Source organism: Symphalangus syndactylus, chromosome 22 (assembly GCF_028878055.3).
Source record: "Symphalangus syndactylus isolate Jambi chromosome 22, NHGRI_mSymSyn1-v2.1_pri, whole genome shotgun sequence".
NCBI classification, from domain to species: Eukaryota; Metazoa; Chordata; class Mammalia; order Primates; family Hylobatidae; genus Symphalangus; species Symphalangus syndactylus.
Genome location: NC_072444.2, coordinates 11754133 through 11775223, shown reverse-complemented (window position 1 = coordinate 11775223; position 21091 = coordinate 11754133). Strand labels below are relative to the sequence as shown.

Below are 21091 nucleotides of genomic sequence, written 5' to 3'. Positions count from 1 at the left end.
TTTGTCCTCCTTACCCATTTTATGTCCTGTGTCTCTGAAACCTCTATACTCACTCTCATTCCTCCCACTCCCCCACCAAGTTTCAGCTTTATTGGACTATTGGCAGCTCCCTGAAAGGTTACATGCCTATATGTCCCATTGTTTTGCTGACACCAACTGCCTTAGTTCAGGCTGTTGTAACAGAACAACATCGACTGGGTGGCTTAACCAACAAACATTTATATCTCACAGTCCTGAAGGCTGGGAAGTCCAAGTTCAAGGCGCCAGCAGATCTGATGGCTGGTGAGGGCTCTTTTCCTGGTTTGCAGAAAGTCATCTTCTTGTTGAGATGGCTGAGAGCACAGAGAGATTCCATGTCTCCTCTTTTTATACGAGCACTAACCCATTCATGAGGGCTCTAGCCTCATGACCTAATTACCTCCCAAAGGCTCTACCTCCAAATACCATTACAGCGGGCCATAGGCCTCAACATATGAATGTGGGAGAGACACAACATTCAGCCTACAACACCAGACCTCATAAGGCCTTGAGTCCCTTGGCTTCTGTCTATATTGAAATTCTCTCCACCTTCAAGGTCTTGACTAACCTCTCTGTCCCTCACCACTATGCTGCTATTGCAGCTATCCACATACATGTCTGTCCCTCTCACTAGTGAGTAAACTCCTTCAGGGCAGGATCCTATGTGATTCTGTCTTGCCATCCCTGCAGTGCCACAGACACTCTGTAAGTGTTGAATCATTCGGCCAGTGTCTTTTTGGCCACCAAACAACACTTAGGGCTTAAGGTCAGATGGCGTATCTGAGTGTATATTCTGCAGTCTAGTCCCTTGCAAATTCAAAAAGACTATTCCAGTGACATCTCTTTCTTCCTTTCTTTCTTCTTTCTTTCTTTCTTTCTTTCTTTCTTTCTTTCTTTCTTTCTTTCTTTCTTTCTTTCTTTTCTTCTTTCTTTCTTTCTTTCTTTCTTTCTTTCTTTCTTTCTTTCTTTCTTTCTTTCTTTCTCTTTCTTTCTTTCTTTTTTTCGAGACGGAGTCTCGCTTTGTTACCCAGGCTGGAGTGCAGTGGCACGATCTCAGCTCACTGCAACCTCTGCCTCCTGGGTTCAAGTGATTTTCCTGCCTCAGCCTCCTGAGTAGCTGGGATTACAGGTGTGTGCCACCACACCTGGCTAATTTTTTTTATTTTTAGTAGAGACGGAGTTTCACCATGTTTGTCAGGCTGGTCTTAAATTCCTGACCTCGTGATCTGCCTGCCTCGGCCTCCCAAAGTGCTGGGATTACAGGTGTGAGCCACCACGCCTGGTCTCTTTCTTTTTTTAAAAAAAAAAATTATTTTATTTGTTTTTAAACTTCAATTGAAATCAACCATTTTCGATTTCCAGAGAGTTGTAAAGATGGTACACAGAGTTCCCATATGGCCTTCAGCCAGCTTCATTTGGTGTTAACATCTTACATAATCATGGTACCTTTATCCAAACTAACAGATTAACGTTGGTACAATACTATTAACTGAATGGCTGAATTTAATTGGATTCCCCATTTTTCCACTGGGGTCCCTTTTTGTGTTACAGGATCTAATCCAGGATACCACCTTGCACGTAGCATCTTGCCTCCTTAGCCAGTGACATTTATTTTAATGAGGAGACCGGGGCTCGGCTCTTGTCCTCTGCTGGGCTTCTGGTGCTTCCAGTGGGAAGATTGATGCTTCCTCCTACGTGAGGCTTAAATGATTTTCATTTTAGATCTACTCTGTTTCTTGAATGGGCTCTTGTGGGCCTAGAAACAAGGGGGAATTACTAGTTTAATTCACTAAATTTCTGGGCCGTTCCATAGCCCATTTTTCCATGGCTTGGCACGGAGCTTGATCCTAGTCACTTAAAAAGCTTCCAAGCAGTTGGCATCTATCAGCAATCTTAGCAATTCAGTGAGAACAGAGGTTACAGCTGTCACAGGAAGTGGAAACTAAGGCTGCTGATATCACACCCATTCTGAGACGGATGAAAGTCTACACATTGTAGAAGTCAAGCTGGGAAGCTGGGGGTGGCTGGGGTGTCAGGTGGCAAAGGGTGGGATGCCGTGCAAGAGAAAATACAGGAGGGGAAGAAAAGCAGATGTGTCATTCATTGGAACTCCATTGATTTTTTTTTTGAGATGGAGTCTCACTGTCTCACCCAGGCTGGAATACAGTGGTGCGATCTTGGTTCACTGCAACCTCAGCCTCCTGGGTTTAAGGGATCTCCCTGCCTCAGCTACCAGAGTGGCTGGGATTAAAGGCGCACGACACCACACCCAGCTAATTTTTCTATTTTTAGTAGAGACAGAGTTTCACCACGTTGGCTAGGGTGGTCTCAAACTCCTGACCTTAGTGATTCGCCTGCCTCAGCCTCCCAAACTGCTGGAATTACAGGCGTGAACCACCGCACCGGCCTAGAATCCCATTGATGTGTAGACCTTGGGGGCTTATTGCTCTTAGATACCAAGACCTCTTTCAGCTAAGCCCTTGCATGAATGATAAAGCAGTACTGCCCCAGGGTAGATGCAGGCCCCATCACTCTACTGGATTACTAGGCAGCCTCCCAACTGGTCCTTAGTCTGCCCCTCCCACATAGGCACTCATAACCCAAATCCCTGCGGAGGGGTCAGGAGAAGAGGCGGTACCAGAGGGGACAGAGCAGGCAGCACACTGGAGACTGCAGGCCCCACCCGAGCAGGAGGAGGAGCATGTTCTGCTGATACCTTAAAAAAAAAATTAATTAGGCTGGGCGCGGTGGCTCATGCTAGTAATCCCAGCACTTTGGGAGGCCGAGGCAGGCGGATCATGAGGTCAGGAGATCAAGACCATCCTGGCTAACACGGTGAAACCCTGTCTCTACTAAAAATACGAAAAAATTAGCGGGGCATGGTGGCAGGTGCCTGTAGTCCCAGCTACTCTGGAGGCTGAGGCAGGAGAATGGCGTGAACCCGGGAGGCGGAGCTTGCAGTGAGCCGAGATCGCGCCACTGCCCTCTAGCCTGGGCGACACAGCAAGACTCCGTCTCAAAAAAAAAAAAAAGAAAAAAAATTTTTCCAGCTGCGCGTGGTGGCTCACACCTGTAATCCCAACACTTTGGGAGGCCAAGACCAGCAGATCACTTGAGCCCAGGAGTTCGAGATCAGCCTGGCCAATATGGCAAAACCCCATCTCTACTCAAAATACTGGCCGTGGTGGCTCACACCTGTAGTCCCAGCTACTCAGGAGGCTGAAGCAGGAGAATGCTTGAACCCGGGAGGCAGAGGCTGCAGTGATCCGAGATTGCACCACTGCACTCTAGCCTGGGAGACAGAGAGAGACTCTGTTTTTTTTTTTTTTAAAAAAAATCCTACTTTTATTTCAGGAGGTACATGTGCCGATTTCTTAAATGGATATATTGTGTGACGCTGAGGTTTGGGATACCAATAATCTTGCCACCCAGATGGTGAGCATAGATTACCCAACAGTTAGTTTTTCTAGTCTGTTTTCTTTGTTACCATAGAACAGTGCCTGACAAATACTAGGCTCTCAATACATATTTGGTATATGAACCACCCAACTGCATTAGGGGCTCAGAGCACAGTGGTTAAGAGTGTGGGCCCTGGAGTCAGAGTCTCTGAGTTCAAATCCTGATTCTGTCTCTTACCTTCTGCAGAGTTTTTAGGATGAGTACCAGAAAACTCAGCCCAGAGAAGAATGTGTGTTGCTTTTGATGCTGATTGTCCATTCATTCAACAGCAGGTTACTGATGAACCATGAGATGTCATGTCTTATACTAGGTCCTGGGAGTACAGGAAGAAAGAAAGCATGTCCCTGACCTCAAGAGCTCACAGTAAGTAGACAATCGGCTCAGAGCACTGAAGGGGCGCAGGGGAGCAGAGGCTAAGCCAGGCAGCGGAGGGGAAACAGGGAAGGCCTCCTAGGGGAAGGGGCAGCTGAGCTGATGAGGCCTGAAGGAAGCTTGCAGACAAAGAGGAACAGGGAGAGGGTGCCAGGAAGAGGAAATAGCACAGGCAAATGCCTAGAAGAAGCCAGCCTAGAGCAGTAGGTGAACTGCAAATAGTTTGCCCTGTCCTCCAGCAGGTTTCAAGTAGAGGGATGTTAAACCTGGATTTGAGACAAGGGAGGGGATCTGGGGCAGCAGCACCAAGGCCCTTCCTTGTGAGGTAGGAGGCAAGACTCGACACTGAACAAGATTCAAGACTGGCTGACGTGCCTACCAGTGCCATGACAGTTTACCCATTCCCTAGCAACAACCTGGAAGTTACCACCTTTTTCTAGAAATTTCTGGATAACCAGCCGGGCGCGGTGACTCACACCTGTAATCCCAGCACTTTGGGAGGCTGAGGCAGGCGGATCACGAGGTCAGGAGTTCGAGACCAGCCTGGCCAGCATGATGAAACCCCATCTCTACTAAAAATACACAAATTAGCCAGGCATTTTGGCACACACCTGTAATCCCAGCACCTCTGGAGGCTGAGGCAGGAGAATCACTTAAACCCTGGAGGTGGAGGTTGCAGTGAGCCGAGATTGTGCCACTGTACTCCAGCCTGGGCGACAGAGTGAGACTATGTCTCAAATAAAAAGAAATTTCTGAATAACCTGCCCCTTAATTTGCATGTAATTAAAAGTGGATATAAATGAAACTGCAGAACTGCCCCTGAGCTGCTAGACCCTACCCTCTCCTCAGTGGGAACAGTCACGGAGCTGTGACACTGCTGCCTCAATAAAGCTGTTTTCTTCTACCACTAGTTCACCCTTGAATTCTTTCCTGGTGGAAGCCAAGAACTTTCCCCAGTGGAGCGCCAATGTTGAGGCTCCCCTGCCCTGCAAAATGTGTAAGCCCTTTGGGGTAGGGCGGGGAGCTAGGACTTTAAGGATGACCATCTAGAATCACAACATTGCAGGTTCTTTGAGCTGAGGGACCTGATGGGTCACACAGTCACCCCTGAATCCCTTCCCTGCATGTTGAAAAACTAAAAGCCCAAAAAGTACAAAGAAGAAAATAACAGTTATTCATATTTCTTATCACCTGGAATTAACCATGGTTTACATTTTGACATATTTGTCTCCAGTATTTCACGAACATGCAGCTTAAAATTCCTTTTTTTTTTTTTTTTTTTTTTGAGACAGAGTCTCGCTCTGTCGCCCAGGCTGGAGTGCAGTGGCTCAATCTCGGCTCACTGCAAGCTCCGCCTCCCGGGTTCACGCCATTCTCCTGCCTCAGCCTCTCCAAGTAGCTGGGACTACAGGCGCCCACCACCACGCCCGGCTAATTTTTTGTATTTTTAGTAGAGACGGGGTTTCACCTGGTCTCGATCTCCTGACCTCGTGATCCACCCGCCTCGGCCTCCCAAAGTGCTGGGATTACAAGCGTGAGCCACCGCGCCCGGCCTTAAAATTCCTTAAGTAATATATTAATGTACTGCCATTTTTATTTTATTTTATTTTATTTTATTTTATTTTATTTTATTTATTGAGACAGAGTCTCGCTGCATTGCCCAGGCTGGATTGCAGTGGCGCAATCTCAGCTCACTGCAACCCCTGCTTCCTGGGTTCAAGCGATTATCTTGCCTCAGCCTCCCGAGTGACTGGGACTACAGGCGCCACCACGCCCGGCTATTTTGTATTTTTAGTAGAGACAGGGTTTCACTATGTTGGCCAGGTTGGTCTTGAATGCCTGACCTCGTGATCTACTTGCCTTGGCCTCCCAAAGTGCTGGGATTACAGGGGTGAGTCACTGCACCCGGCAGTCATTTTTAAAAATAAAATTAGAATATTACAAAGAAAGCTGAAGTTGCCTCTCACCTCCACTTGCTATCCCAACTCCCTGCACCTCTCTCCAGAGACAGCCACTCGGATGAATTAGGAGTGAACTGAAAAGAACTGAACTGAAAAGAACTGAATTGAAAAGAATTTTTCAGTTTTTTTAAAAAATGCTTTTATGTTCTGTTTGAATGTAATCACAGACAATCCACAGTTCTGCTTAACATGTTACAAAAATTGTATTATATTGTATGCATTATTGTGCAACTTTCTACTTTTACTTAATATATTTTAGAGCCCTATCCATTTCTCTGCATGCATAAATCTGGCTTATTCCTTCTGTGATGCAGTGACCCGTTATGTAGATAGACCCCATTGTATTCATTCATTCCCTATGGACAGCCCTTGAGCTCTTTTCAGTGGTTTGTTATTAGATATGGTCCCGCAAGAGACAGCCTTCCTGAGTACATGTGCAAATATTTTTCTAGGGTAGAGACCAAGACATAGGATTATCTGGCACAGGTCATGAATATTTCCAGTTTAAAGACAAATCCAGAGAATACATTTTCCCATAACCTCACCAATATTTGCCATTGTCTAATTTTATTCCTTCCTTGCATTTTTGTAGCTGAAAAGACTGAGGCCTGAGGCTGGGTCACAGAGTGGGTTAGGTTCAGGGTCAAAACTAGACCCCACATCGCTTGGGGAAAGGAAAGGTCACGGTGTGAGGAGGAGTTGGCGGAGAGGGAATGGCTGAAATTAAACATGGTGATTATCCCACCATCAGTGGAAGTTATCCACCAGCAGTGGAAATAACTGCGAATCCTCCCAGAAAATGGCTTCGCTGCGCTCCGCGGATCTGCTTTCCCACCCCACCTGCGGCTTGCACAGCGACACACAAGCGTTGTGATTGGCTCTTCCTTGGCTGAGACAAGGGTGGGGACCGAAATGGCGTCTCTAGCAGCTGATTTTTCAGGGCAGCAGCTCTGTGCTAGGAGAAGGGAAGGCTGGGGCTCACTGGCGGTGCGGAGCCTGCGAGGGCCAATCTGCATCCGGGCGGAGGTGCAAGCCCGACCGCAGTACTGACACGTGCCGCGACGTCCCCTCCCGGCCGCTCGCGGGGCCCTGGGAGCGGGTGGGGTCTCTGGCTGGCGGGGAGCCAGGGCTGCGGGAAACCGCACGAGGTCGCGTTCGCGAGTGGCGGAGAAGCCCAGAGCCCCGGGCGCACGCGGCCGCACCCACCCAGGTCGCTGAGAGTTGCCCCCCCGGGAGGCGCCGGCGGCCAGTGCCTGCCGTTAGCTTCAGGAAGAACTAGGATTGAGTAAGAAACGAGTAGGGATGGAAGAAGCACTTGGCACTCGGGGTCTCGGAGCAGGCTGGGGACGCCCGCGGCAGGCACCTGGTCCTCCACTCCGGGTGCGGACCAAAGTCTGCTAGGGCTTCCCCGAAGTGGATTCAGTGACTCGGGAGAGGATCCAGCCCCTAGGCCCCAGCCCTGGTTAAGGGCCAGTCTTGGTCTGGGTGTTTCTCCCCGGGAGTTGGTCGCGGGTTTCCGTTTTCCTCTTCAAGGAAGGAAAGACCAGCGAGAGAATTCGAGGGAAGGAACAAAAGCCGCCGGCACCGCCCAGCCCAATTTTTGGAGCCTAGGAGGCTCCCTTCCTCTGACCGCTGGGATGACTCGGAGGGCTGGCGCTTTTTCCTTCACCACCATTTCTTCCCAGCGACCACATTTTGAGCCCTTGCTATGTGCCAAGCACTTCACTGAGTGTCATATCTCACTTCCTCCCCACGACAATTGTAAGACATGACAGGCTTGGAAAGGAGAAGTCATTTGCCAAGGTCACGCGTGGAAAAAACGAGGGCTAGGAAATTCTCTCAGATCCTGGGTTTTAAATATTTTTGTATTAGAAAGGGTCTAAAAGTTAAATATTTGCAAACCTTTGCTAATCTTTCACAGATCCTTTTGAAATAATGACTATTGAGAATAAACCCTGCAGACATCTCCATACCGTTTTGTGTGTGTGTGTGTGTGTGTGTGTGTGTGTGTGTGTGTGTGTGTGTGTGTTTTAACTTGTCAGCCAGTCAGGTCCGTGGGAGGAGGGAGCAGCACGCAAATGAGAGTGTAAACAGGTAACGAACACTTTTCTGGAAAGCAGTCGTGCCATTTCTATCGAGAGCTTTAAAAACTGTGCGTATCCTCTACTCAGGAAATGGCCACCCTCTGTGGAGAGAGCAATAGTTTTCCACATGTAAAATCCCTGGGATCCAGCAATTCCTTTTAAGGGAATCCATTGTAGAGATGGGTGTGCTTGCACGTACACAAAATGGCATACACACGTAAGGACATTCACGACTGCACTGTTTCAGGAGCGAAGGATGAAAAACAACCCAAAAATGCATCAATAGAATTGATTAATTTAATCTGGCACTTCAATTTAAAGGAATTCTATGCAATATTTTAAGAAAATAAGGCAGTTCTCTATTTTATGTATAGAGCAATCATCAAGAAATATTAAGCAAAAAGAGGAAAATGCAAAAGTATCTGATTGTGCTGTTTCTATATGAAAAAGGGATCTATATTTTAAAATATATATATTTAAATATATAGATTCCCCCATAAGAAATATACACATGAAGAAAACAGGCAACCACATTGCCTTTAAGAAGAAAAACCTATCACATTAGCCTTTAAGTGAAAAAAAAAAAAGAAAGAAAAAAGGAAAAAAAGAAGGAACCACTGCTAAATGACCAAGCAGGAGAATTATTATTCTTATTGTGTAACCTTTAGTACCTTTGGAATTGTGTGCCATGTTTACATAACAACAATTCAAAATTCAACTTAAAAAAATTAATTCCCTGCCTCTAGACCCAGTACTTCTCCTTTTTGGAATCTAGCTTAAGGAAATTAATGGATTTCAGACAAAGATTTATGCAAGAAGATATTCACCGAGGTGTTATCATACAGGAAAAAGATGTAGGCAACTTAAAAGCCCAACAACAGAGGAACAGATAAGAAAATGATATGTACATGTACTGCCTACCATGAAATCATAAAAAGAATGTTTGTAAAAAATTTTATTGACATGGGAAAATGCTTATAACATTAAGCAATGAAGTCCTAGATAGAAAATTGTGTATGGGGCCGGGCGCGGTGGCTCACGCTTGTAATCCCAGCACTTTGGGAGGCCGAGGCGGGCAGATCACGAGGTCAGGAGATCGAGACCATGGTGAAACCCCGTCTCTACTAAAAATACAAAAAATTAGCCGGGCGTGGTGGCGGGCGCCTGTAGTCCCAGCTACTCGGAGAGGCTGAGGCAGGAGAATGGCGTGAATCCGGGAGGCGGAGCTTGCAGTGAGACAAGATAGCGCCACTGCACTCCAGCCTGGGCGACAGAGCAAGACTCCATCTCAAAAAAAAAAAAAAAAAAAAAAAAAGAAAATTGTGTTTGCGAGCTGGGCATCGTGGCTCACGCCTACAGTCTCAGTACTTGGGAAGCTGAGGCAGGGGGATCACTTGAGGCCAGGAGTTTGAGACCAGCCTGGGTGATATAGGGAGACCCAGTCTCTGACCACTGTAACAGTAGCAGGCATAAAAAAATAATGGAAGAAAACATGTCAAAAAGTAAACAATTGTGGTTGCTGGACAGAGACACTGTGAGTGATATTTCTCCCCCCTCTGTAGCTTTCTTTCTTTCTTTTTTCTTCTTTTTTGAGACAGAGTCTTGCTCTGTCGCCTGGCTGGAGTGCAGTGGCAAGATCTCGGCTCACTGCAACCTCCACCTCCCGGGTTCAAGCAATTCTCCTGCCTCAGCCTCCCGAGTAGCTGGGATTACATGCCACTAGGCTCAGCTAATTTTTGTATTTTTAGCAGAGATGGGGTTTCACCATGTTGGCCAGGATGGTCTCGATCTCTTAACCTTGTGATCTGCCCGCCTCGGCCTCCCAAACTGCTGGGATTACAGGTGTGAGCCACTGCGCCTGGCCCCTCTGTAGCTTTCTGTAGTTTTCAATTTGTTTTTGTAATAGGCCTCTGTGGCTAAGATTTTTTTTTAACTTAAAAATAAATCCCCACAGTATTTAGGAAAATTAACGATAATTTTCCTTATTAATTAAATATGGGGTTTCACCATGTTGCCCAGACTAGTGTACAGCTCTTTATGCAGGGTTTATTTCCAGAAGTAGAATTGATGGGTTAACATCAATTCTACAAAAAATACAAAAATTACAACCCCATCTCTACAAAAAATACAAAAATTACTCAGATGTAGTGGCGCGTGCCTGTAGTCCCAGCTATTCAAGGGGCCGAGGCAGGAGATCCCTTGAGCCCAGGAGGTTGAGGCTGCAGTGAGCCGAGATTGCACCACTGCACTCCAGCCTGAGTGACAGAGCCAAACCCTGCCTCTTTTATGGTAGGAAAAGCAACTTGCAGAGCCATATGGATGTTATGATTGCATTTATGCTAAAGAAAGAAAACCTGAAAGTGTGTGTTTGTGTTTGTACATAAACGTATGAAGGACATTAAACTGTTAATAATAGTTGTCCAGGCTGGGTGCAGTGGCTCACGCCTGTAATCCCAGCACCTTGGGAGGCTGAGGTGGGTGGATCACTTGAGCCAGGAGTTCAAGACCAGCCTGGGTAACATGGTGAAACCTCATCTCTAAAAAAAAAAAATACAAAAAATTAGCTGGGTGTTGTGGCTCATGCCTATAGTCCCAGATACTTGGAAGGTTGAGGTGGGAGAATCACTTGAACCCAGGAGGTCAAGACTGCAGTGAGCCATGATCGCCCCACTGCACTCCAGCCTGGGTGACACAGGGAGACCCCGTCTCAAAAACAAACAAACAAACAAACAAACAAAATAGCTGTCTGATGAAGGGAATAGACTAAAAGGAGACTTTTACTGTTTGCTCTATATTTATCTGTAGTGTTTGCATCTTTGCAGAAATGTGTTCATATCATTTGTGTAATTTTAAAGTAATAGTAATATAGGGGGGAAAGTGTAAGAATAGAGGAAGATCTGAAAAGATACACAACAAAATTATCAGTGGTTTCCACCAGGGGAGAGGGATTGGGGCTTGAGGTGATGGGTCATTTTCTCCACTTCCTTTATATTCTTTGGCATTGACTTTTTTCTTTCATAACGCCCACACATGAACTACCTTCATAATTAAAACAGCAACATCAAAAGCCCAGGCTGGTCGGTAGCAGCCTCTGCTTTTCTCCAGTCCTCTCCTGTCTCTCTACACTAGCTCTCTGTTCTCTTATGTAAGGATCCTACTCACATCCAAAGCCCAGAAACTCAAAGCCCTAGATAATACCAGCCTCGTTTCTCCTTTTACCAAAGAGGATGAAACTGAGCTGCTGAGACACAACCTCCGGGCTGCGAAAGTGGACTCAGGTGACCTGGATCCTAAGCCCCTCCTCTCCAACCTTCAATTTCCAGAGATAACCCCTAAGAAAGGGAGAGCCAAGGGCTGTTTCCACCAGGCTAGGGAGGTCAGGACTTGGAGGGCAGCCAGCCAGGCAGCGTGGCCGGTGAAGCCGCAAATTAATGTTATCCAAATGAGGGAACAATAAACCCCATCATTTGCTGAGTTCCCTCTGGGCTCCGCTTCAAGGTTCCTTCCTAGACAATGGCTGGTCACAGACCCACGCAGACGCTGCCAGGTTTTCCAGAGAGACAGAGACAGAGCACTGGGCCAAACTGGCCTCTGGTGGCCAACACACTGGGATTCACCTCTAATGACTTATCCCCTCCAAGGAGGCAGCCTGGGAACCCTCCCAGGGCCCAGGAGCACAGTGCGCTGGAAGATCTTTCGCTCTGAAGCAGGAGGCAACTGTGGTGTAGTAGGGGTGGGGCACTGGCTTGGAAGCAGGAAACTGGGGTTTCAGGATCCACTACTGCCACCGTCTTGTTTTGTGACCCTGGCAACTCACCAGATCCTGTGAGTCTGGGAGTCAGGGGGTCAGGGGGGTGGGGGGCAAACAGGGACCTCAGTTTCTGGGGGAGAAAGGGTGGTGTCAAGCCCCCTCCCCCATCATGGCTGTTTCAGAATCCTAGATGTTGGTGGAGCTGCTGTTTCCTCTTCCCCAGCAGCTGCTGCCTGCCTGTCTCCATGGTAACTAGGCCAAAAGACTAATTTGCCAAGGTCCAGGCTCTGGAGCTTACCTTGTAGCTGGGTTTTCAACTAGTCTTTCTGGAAGTCAGGCCATTCCCACTCCCTAGAGCCTCTGACAGCATCCCCTAGCCATTGCATGGGAGCAGCAGGTCCTGGGCCAGCCAGAAAGAACACTCCATTTATCCCTTAGAAACCTTATCCACTCAGGAAGAGAACAAACAGCCTCATACCCAGTGGCCTTGTCATCACTGGTGATTTGTGTTTCAAAGACCCCTGTCCCTCTCCGTAACTGCTCTGCGCTGCTAAGTAGGGATTTGTAAGAGCAGATGGCTTAGGAAATCAGTCACATGCAACTAAGTCCCCAGTCTTACCTGCTTTCCATTTCCTCAGGCTTCTCCCCGCTCTCCGCTGGCCTATGGCTGGGTCCAGAAGTCCTGCTGTGGCTTGTCTGGTTCTAACCAGACTAAAACAAAAAATCTTAGCTGAGTGCAGAGGCAAATGCACGTAGTCCCAGTGACTCGGGAAGCTGAGTTGGGAGGATTGCGTGAGCCCAGGAGTTCAAGGCTGTCATGCATCACGAACACACCTGTGAATAGCCACTACACTCCAGCCTAGGCAACATAGGAAAAAAAAAAAAAAAATCATGAAAATCACCTTTCTTAGAAGGTCATCGAGGGTCTGGCAGGCAGAGTCTCACAGATTTTTTCCTTGGACCTGGTATAATTTGCCTAACTGTATTGGCTTTCCCCAGGGCCACTGCAAATTGAACAGCTATCTTTTTCTGTGTGTGCTCTGATACCCCCGTTATAACATTCTGGAGGACAGGGATTATGTGGCCTGCCCATTCTCAGGACATGGCACACTGCCTTGTACACAGTACATGGGTTCATGAACATGTCAACAGCACAGAAGCACATTTATGCACCAATGAAAAAGTCTGACTGGAGTCAGGAGACCTGTTCTAGGCCTGGCCCTCAAGTGAACTTGCTGTACAGGTTTGAGCAAGTCTACTGCCTTTTCTGGGCCTTCCTGTCCCATTCTGTGAAGTGAGTAAATGGGACTGTGATCTCTAAAGGGTGCTCCTCAGCCATCTCTCCAAGAGAGAAATCTATAGAGCTCTCTGTAGGAGGAACCAGGACAAGATCCAGAGTTCTCTTCATATAAGGTTGTAGTGCATTATGATTAAAACTAGTCCTGATTGGACCTGGGACAGGTGGCCTGGTATATGCTGGACCCAGTGGAAACCAACTCCTGCCATGGTGGCTACGCTGAAGCCCTGCCTGATGGGGAGAGTTAACGCCAGTCAGCAGCAAACCAATGCAACTGGACCCTTCTGCTCTCATGAACCACCAACAACCAACACCAGGTGCTCACAGAGAAGGTGGGACCCTGGAACTCAGGTCAAAACCTGGACTGCACTGCACTGAGTTGGAAGCCTAAGGTCCCAGCACACATCCAGCTAGTAGCTGAGATCATTTCCTAAAAATCTTGCTTCCCGTGGGGCCTCACAGCAAAGCTCCATCGCTGAGTTCATTTATGTGGGCTTCTTCCTTACAGCCCGGAGAGGCTAATCAGTACACACAGATGTACACGCCTAAACATGTCCCAAAAAGAACTCCAGGGTGACCAGCAGCCTCGGTTCCCACAATAAGAAATAGCCATCATGGCCAGGCACAGTGGCTCACGCTTGTAATCTCAGCACTTTGGGAGTCCAAGGCGGGCAGATCACTTGAGATCGGGAGTTCAAGACCAGCCTGGCCACCTAAAAACACAAAAATCAGCCAGGCGTGGTGGCGGGCACCTGTAATCCCAGCTACTCGGAAGGCTGAGGCAGGATAATTGCTTGAACACGGGAGGCAGAGGTTGCAGTGAGCTAAGATTGCACCACTGCACCCCGTCTTGGATGACAGAGAGAGACTCTCTCAAAAAAAAAAAAAAAAGAAAAGAAAAGACAGAAAGAAAGAGCCATCAAACTTCCTCCAAGTAGCCCATGCCCCAGCTGCGCTTAAATGACTCCCACGCTCTTCAAGGCCATTGTGCCTGATGTTTCCTCTGCCCTTTCCCTCCTCCCTCCCATTTCCATCAGCCTCCTACTCATTCTTCTCTTGTGGGGTCTTCTCTGGCTCCAGCTGTTGCTCACTGCCCCCCAACCCCACATTCCACAGCATCTGTGGACACCTCAATGCAGGGCTCCCTGGCTGTGGTCACCTCTTTAAAAGGCCTCACACCAGCTGGGTGCCTGCAATCCCAGCACTTCGGGAGGTCAAGGTGGGAAGATCGCTGAGGCCAGGAGTTCAGGACAAGCCTGGGCAACAGAGTGAGACCCTGTTTCCATAAGATATTTAAAAATTAGCTGGATGCAGTGGTGTGAGCCTGCATTCCTAGTCACTCAGAGGCTGAGGGGGAGGATTGCTTGAGCCCTGGGCCCAGGAGTTTGAGACCATCTGGGCAACACAGGGAGACCCCATCTCTACAAAAACCTAAAAAAAAAAAAAAAAAAAAATTAGCCAAGCATGGTGGTAGGCACCCATGGTCCCAGCTGATTGGGAGACTGAGGTGAGAGGATCACTTAAGCCCGGAAGGTCAAGGCTGTAGTGAGTTATGATCGCGCCACTGCGATCCAGCCTGGGTGACAGAGGGAGACCCTGTCTCAAAACAAAACAAAACAAAAATAAAAGGCCTGCCATCTATGTGTCATAATTATTGGTTTGAATCTGTCTCTCCTCCCTTTGAATTCCTCAAAGCTTGGGGACTTCCTTGCAACCCCAGTACCTAATGCAGAGTCTGGCGCAGGGAATGTATTCAACATTTTTCTAGCATTGCGTGAATGAATGAAAGAAATGAAAGAAGCAATCTGAGGGCCATCAGCTCTCATTTTTGTATGAAGATGTTCAGAATCATGCCGTGGGTTTGTATTGTACTTTCGACATTCTCAAGCTGTTTCTGACACTGCTTGTTTCATTTGATTCGCGTCATGCCCAGAAGGTAGGCAGGGAAGGGAACATGACTCCCTACAGCTGACAAGGACCCCAGACACAGGTACAGTGACCTGCTCAAGGTCACAGGAGAGATGGCAGCAGTTGGTGGAGCGTTCCTACCTCTTTATCTGACGCTGGGGCCCCCTTCACTGCTGATATGGTTGGCTGTGTCCCCACCCAAATCTCACCTTGAATTGTAGTTCCCGTAATTCTCACATGTTTTGGGAGGGCCTGGGTGGGAGATAATTGAACCATGGGGGCAGTTCCCCCATACTGTTCTCATGGTAGTGCGTAAGTCTCATGAGATCTGATGGTTTTATAAGGGGAGACCCCTTTTGCTTGGCTCTCATTTTCTTTCTTGTTCTCTGCCATGTAAGATATGACTTTCACTTTCCACCATGATTGGAAAACCTCTTTTCCTTTATAAATTACCCAGTCTCAGGTATGTCTTTATCAGCAGCTTGAGAATGGACTAATTCAACTGCCTTCCTGATGTTCCTGTAAACCTCCCATATAAAAGTTGTATCAGGAAAAGGAAAGAAGCTTTGTCTCCAAGGATCCTTTGACCCACTTGGGGGAACCACTCCTTCTTAGCAAAAATCCAAATCCACACCCCTAAGGAAGGAAGGAAGCATCTATAACAGTGGATGCACTGGTCTCAGAGCCAGCAAACTGAGCTCTGGTCTTAAGATTTCTACTTTCTAATCATTTGATCTTGGATAGTTTGCTTACTTTCTCTGAGCCTCAGTTTCCTGAGAAGTGAAAAGTGCCTGCTTCGCAGGGCTGACGGGACTTTATGCCCTGTAAAGCATCATACGCGTGTGAGGGGAAAGACAAAAATGACATGGCACACACAAAGCAGGGTATCCGATCCAGGCTAGGATGTGCCCTAGATGGAGCCCAGTGTGCAGAGATCACTGGCACAGCCACAGGGTAGGCTGCCCTCTGTCACACTCTTCCACTTCTCCTTCCACCGCCCTATTTCCCACTGAGGGAGAGCAGGGTAGACAGTTTCACTTCCACCTGCAAGAAGGCATTTTCCTAAATTCTTTGACATCATAAAAATGATCTGGGCCAGGCACCAGCCTGGCCACCATGGTGAAACCCCATCTCTACTAAAAATACTAAAATTAGCTGGGCATGGTGGCGGGCGCCTATAATCCCAGCTACTCAGGAGGCTGAGGCAGAACTGCTTGAACACGGGAGGTGGAGGTTGCAGTGAGCCGAGATCACACCACTGCACTCCAGCCTGGGCAACAGAGCAAGACTCCGTCTCTGGGGGAAAAAAAATGATCTGCTTACTGGTAGCTTATAGATCCATCAGGCTCTGACCAGCCTCCCCACATTACCCTGTGGCCATTTTGCTACTTAGTTTTCCCTCCATGGGATGGGTAGGGGGCACATAACCCATAGCACTGACACTGCCGATCTTTATCTTTATCCCTCAGGGCCTGAGGGACAATTACTTGTCTGAAGGCCCCAGAAAAAGCCACACTCCCCTCTTCAGTTACTCATCATCAAATCTTGTAAGGCTTTGAAGACGATAAAATGAAATCACTGGCTGCCGTGACAATTTACGCCCTCTCTCTGGAAATGGCCAGCTGCTATGCCACATTTATTTTTTATTATGTTCCCATTATTTAAGGTCATGAGTTCAGTCTCTGTTCTTACACAGTTAACTTTATCCAGAGGTGGGAAGATCGATTCCAAAACTGTAGACAGACGGCGCCACTCCTTCTAGCCAGCACCACTCCCAAAGTACTGTGTAGTAAATGTTTGCTCGCCTGTCCTATCCACAAGCCAATAAACTCCTCGAAGGTGAGGAATCTGCCTTATTCATATAAGCATTTCCTGTAACTGGCATAATGCTGGCATACTGTGGACATTCAATAATTAGAGCTACTGTGTATTGCACAGTGTGCTAAGCATGTTTTATATATCATCTTGTTTATATATCATCCTTACAATAATGCTGCCGAGTGGAAATACTATTATTATTCCTATTTTACAGATGAGGAAACTGAGACTCAGAAAGTCGAAGTAACTTGTCCAGGATAACACGGCTAGGAAGTAGCAGGATCAGGATTGGATAGAGACTGACTAGCTTCAGAATCTCTTTTCTTACCATTTCTTATAGTTGGCTCAATGCCATCCACCTCCACTGCTGGAAACCAAAAATCCTTTGCTTCAGCTGGGCATGGTGGCTCACGCCTGTAATCCTAGTACTTTGGGAGGCCGAGGCGGGCAGATTGCCTGAGGTCAGGAGTTCAAGACCAGCATGGCCAACATGGTGAAACCCCATTTCTACTAAAAAATAGAAAAATTAGCCAGGCATGGTGGTGGGCACCTGTAATCCCAGCTACTTGGGAGGCTGAGGCAGGAGAATCGCTTGAAACCGGGAGGCAGAGGTTGCAGTGAGCTGAGATCGTGCTATTGCACTGTAGCCTGGGCAACGGAGTGAGACTTCGTCTCAAAAAAGAAAAAAAAAATCCTTTGCTTCCCAGTGCCATTTCCGAATGGCTCCAGCTGAGAGGCAGAAGCCAGCTCTGATTCTCTATCCTGTATTCCTGACCCTCTCTGAGGCTCATACCCTTTCTGTTTTCCCAGTTAACCTCAGTTATTCTCCTGTTTTCCCAACAGCAGAATAAAGCATTTATTTTTTTTTCCCTAGTGCGTTTCCTTATACTTGATGTCTGCAACAGTGGGTGGCAAAGATTTCTTATCACGTGCACAGAGGCTAACTGAAAAGGAAAAATTCATAATGATTAAAATAATGAAGCAGTTGGGGGACACCTCAGGCTCCAGCCTGTCCTCAGGGGTGCCTCACATCCTAATCTGGACCGTGCCACTGGCTCCCTCCCCAGAGGGGCTCATTTGACTGTCTGTAAAATGATGATAATAATGCTGACCTTTCTCATGGGAAGAAGGAGAGGAGATATGTGGGAGGAGTTAAGGCTTTGGACAGGAGAAGATTAGAGATGAAAAGCACGAGTTTCAGGCTGGTTTCTGAGCATGATATCATTCCTTTCAGGAGTCGAGTCTCTTTTAATTCATGTTTATGAAGCTGCTTTTTGGAGTTCCTTGAATTCCCCGTTTTGCTAATTTTCCACATCCTATAATAAGAGTCAAAGAAGGGGAGACTGAAGTCCAGAGGTTGCTGAGATTCAAGGATTCAAGCCTTTGCCAGGAGACATGAGGGACCCAAAGGCTCACAAAGCCTCCCTAGCCCTCACCAAGCAATGAAGAGTGGGGAAAACAAAAGCGGAAATTGTGGTGACAGCCTGGAAGGTGGCTTCGGCTAGCTTGTGGGTAGGAGAATGCCCTGTTGGAAGACAAACAGGTCACAGGGAGGGAGGCTCACTGGGAGCTCGGGAGGGGTCTTTTGTCACCTGACTATCCCTCCAGGTCCAGGCATGGACTGCTAAAGCAAACACTGTCGACTGAGGACGTGTGGCCTCGGCAAAGATAAAAATGGTATTTAGCAGAAGAGAGAAAAATGTATTCAACTCTCAGTTATGATTTAGACGCAGCCGTGGGCAGCATAGCAATGAGCTCCTTATTTTAAGCAAGCGGCAGAGAGATGAAAATAGATCAAGTGTGTTGAATCAAGCCAGGTTTTTGCAATCAGTGAACTAGATTTAAGACCACACCTTCATCAGGCAGGGAGTAGGGAGAACTATGAGGAGTCTTTCTTAAAAATGAAAACCCTCTGTTTTCAGAGAGGGGTGTTCGCACTGCTGCAGAGTGAATTTCATCTAAATCACGGCTAGAGAAGTTCAGACTTTATCTTGGGGCTGGACTCAGGAAGGGGAGGAGAGCTCCAGTCCCTCCCCTTGGGTCTGTGGATCCATGTAAGACCCTTCAAGAACACAGGAACCCTGGACTGGATGGGCCCTCATGATTATCCAGCAAAAGCTATGACAGTGGTTCCCATTTATATATTTCACACACACACACACACACACAATTTCATTTGGACCTTACAACACCTTTTTTTTTTTGAGATGGAGTCTCGCTTTTTCACCCAGGCTGGAGTGCAGTGGCTCAATCTCGGCTCACTGCAAGCTCCGCCTCCCGGGTTCACGCCATTCTCCTGCCTCAGCCTCTCCGAGTAGCTGGGACTACAGGCGCCCGCCACCACGCCCGGCTAATTTTTTGTATTTTTAGTAGAGACGGGGTTTCACCGTGGTCTCGATCTCCTGACCTCGTGATCTGCCCGCCTCGGCCTCCCAAAGTGCTGGGATTACAAGCGTGAGCCACCGCGCCCGGCCTTTTTTTTTTTTTTTTTAAATACAGAATTGCTCTGTCACCCAGGCTGGAGTGCAATGGCATGATCTCGGCTCACTGCAACCTCCGCCTCCTGGGTTCAAACAATCCTCCTGTCTCAGCCTTCCGAGCAGCTGGGATTACAGGCGCATGCCACCAAGCCCAGCTAATTTTTGTATTTTTAGTAGAGACGGGGTTTCGCCATGGCCAGGCTGGTCTCAAACTCCTGACCTTGTGATCCGCCCGCCTTGGCCTCCCAAAATACTAGGATTATAGGCATGAGCCACCATGCCTGGCAGAACCTGCAGATTTTCTAAGGGATCATTGCATTGCTTTTTGTCAAAGGTGGCATGCATTTCTGTCAGCTTTCCAACAGAAAATCAGGAGAGAGGTTCTTCAACATTCACTTATTCACTGCATATTCATTTATTTGTTTATTTGCTTATTGTCTGTTTTCATCTCCTAGAACCCAGGCTCTATGAGGATAAATATATTTACCGGTATCCCTGGTACCTAGAAGAATGTCTGGAAAATTAATGAATATTCAGTGAAGAAGTGAGTGTTGAATAGCCTCTCACCTGATTTTCTGTTGGAAAGCTAAAGGAAATGCATGCCGCTTTTGATAAACAGCAACACAATGATCTTTTAGAAAACCTGCAGGTTCTAGATTCTGATACAGTGACAGAGAGTAAACAGGCAGCAGGGCTGCTTTTTGGAAGAAAGGGCATTTATAGGAGAAGATGGCATCCAAGCTGCTGAAGTCAGTGAGATGCAGGCACAAGGTGCCAGTTCACAGGTTAGTCTGAGTGCATATACAGACCTGTGAGCAAGAAGAGAAAACAGGTAACTAGAGATGCTGGCACAGACAGCGGAGTTTAGCCTCTGGGAGGCAGCAACAAAGCCGTTCCACAGTTCTCTTTGGCATGGGTTGTGTGCTTGCCACCAATAATTTTTTTTTCTTCATCTAGGAAGATAAAAGGGAAATAAGACTCTCCGTAGTACAAACATTGACTATACCAGAGAACAGATTTACAAGTCACTTTATTTATTCATTCATTTATTTTTGAGGCAGGGTCTCACTCTGTTGCCCAGGCTGGAGTGTAGTGGCATGATTACAGCGCACTACAGCCTCGACCTCCCAGGCTCAAGCTATCCTCCCACCTCAGCCTCCCAAGTAGCTGGGACTATAGGCGTGGCACCATCCCTGCCTAATTTTTTAAATTTTTTGTAGAGACAGGTTTTACCATGTTGCCCAGGCTTATCTCAAACTCCTGAGCTCAAGCGATCCTCCTGCCTCACCCTCTTAAAGTTCTGGGATTATAGACGTGAGCCACCATGCCAGGCCCAAAGCCACTTTAAAGCAGTATTCTTTAACTTGTCCAAACTGGTAACTTGGGGCAAGATTCTTGACCTCAGTGGGGATTAAACGAGGTAATTAATGCATGCAGTATAATGCCTGGAACATGGGGTTCATACAATGTTCACTATTAAATTGAGACCCTTTTCTGAAAATATAGCAAACACTATGAACTGTCTCTCCAGAAAATACACATTTGATCATACGTTCAAAATTTTGCATACAATATCAGAAGAAAAGAGCCCTGCAGAGGTCTATTGAACTAGGGGTTAAGAATAAGTGCTGGGCCAGGCACGGTGGCTCCTGCCTGTAATCCCAGCACTTTGGGAGGCCAAGGCGTGGTGTGGATCACTTGAGGTCAGGAGTTCAAGACCAGCCTGGCCAACATGGAGAGACCCCCCGTCTCTACAAAAATACAAAAATTAGCCAGGCGTGGTGGCATGTGCCTGTAATCCCAGCTACTCAGAAGGCTGAGGCAGGAGAATCGCTTGAACCTGGGAGGCAGAGGTTGCAGTGAGCCAAGATCACACCACCGCACTCCAGCCTGGGCGACAGAGCAAGACTCCATCTCAGAAAAAGAAAAACAAGTGCCATGAG

The 21091-nt window shown here is 47.5% G+C and overlaps 1 protein-coding gene across 1 annotated transcript in view; it reads right to left on the bottom strand.

Annotated features, from left to right (window-relative positions):
- STMN1 (stathmin 1) overlaps positions 1-12375 on the bottom strand; it is a 28749-nt gene extending 16374 nt beyond the window's left edge. Inside the window, exon 1 of the mRNA XM_063631622.1 lies at positions 12265-12375. The gene's annotated coding sequence lies outside the window, so the exon portion shown is untranslated. The remainder of the gene's footprint in view (positions 1-12264) is intronic.
- Positions 12376-21091: the final 8716 nt, after the last annotated feature.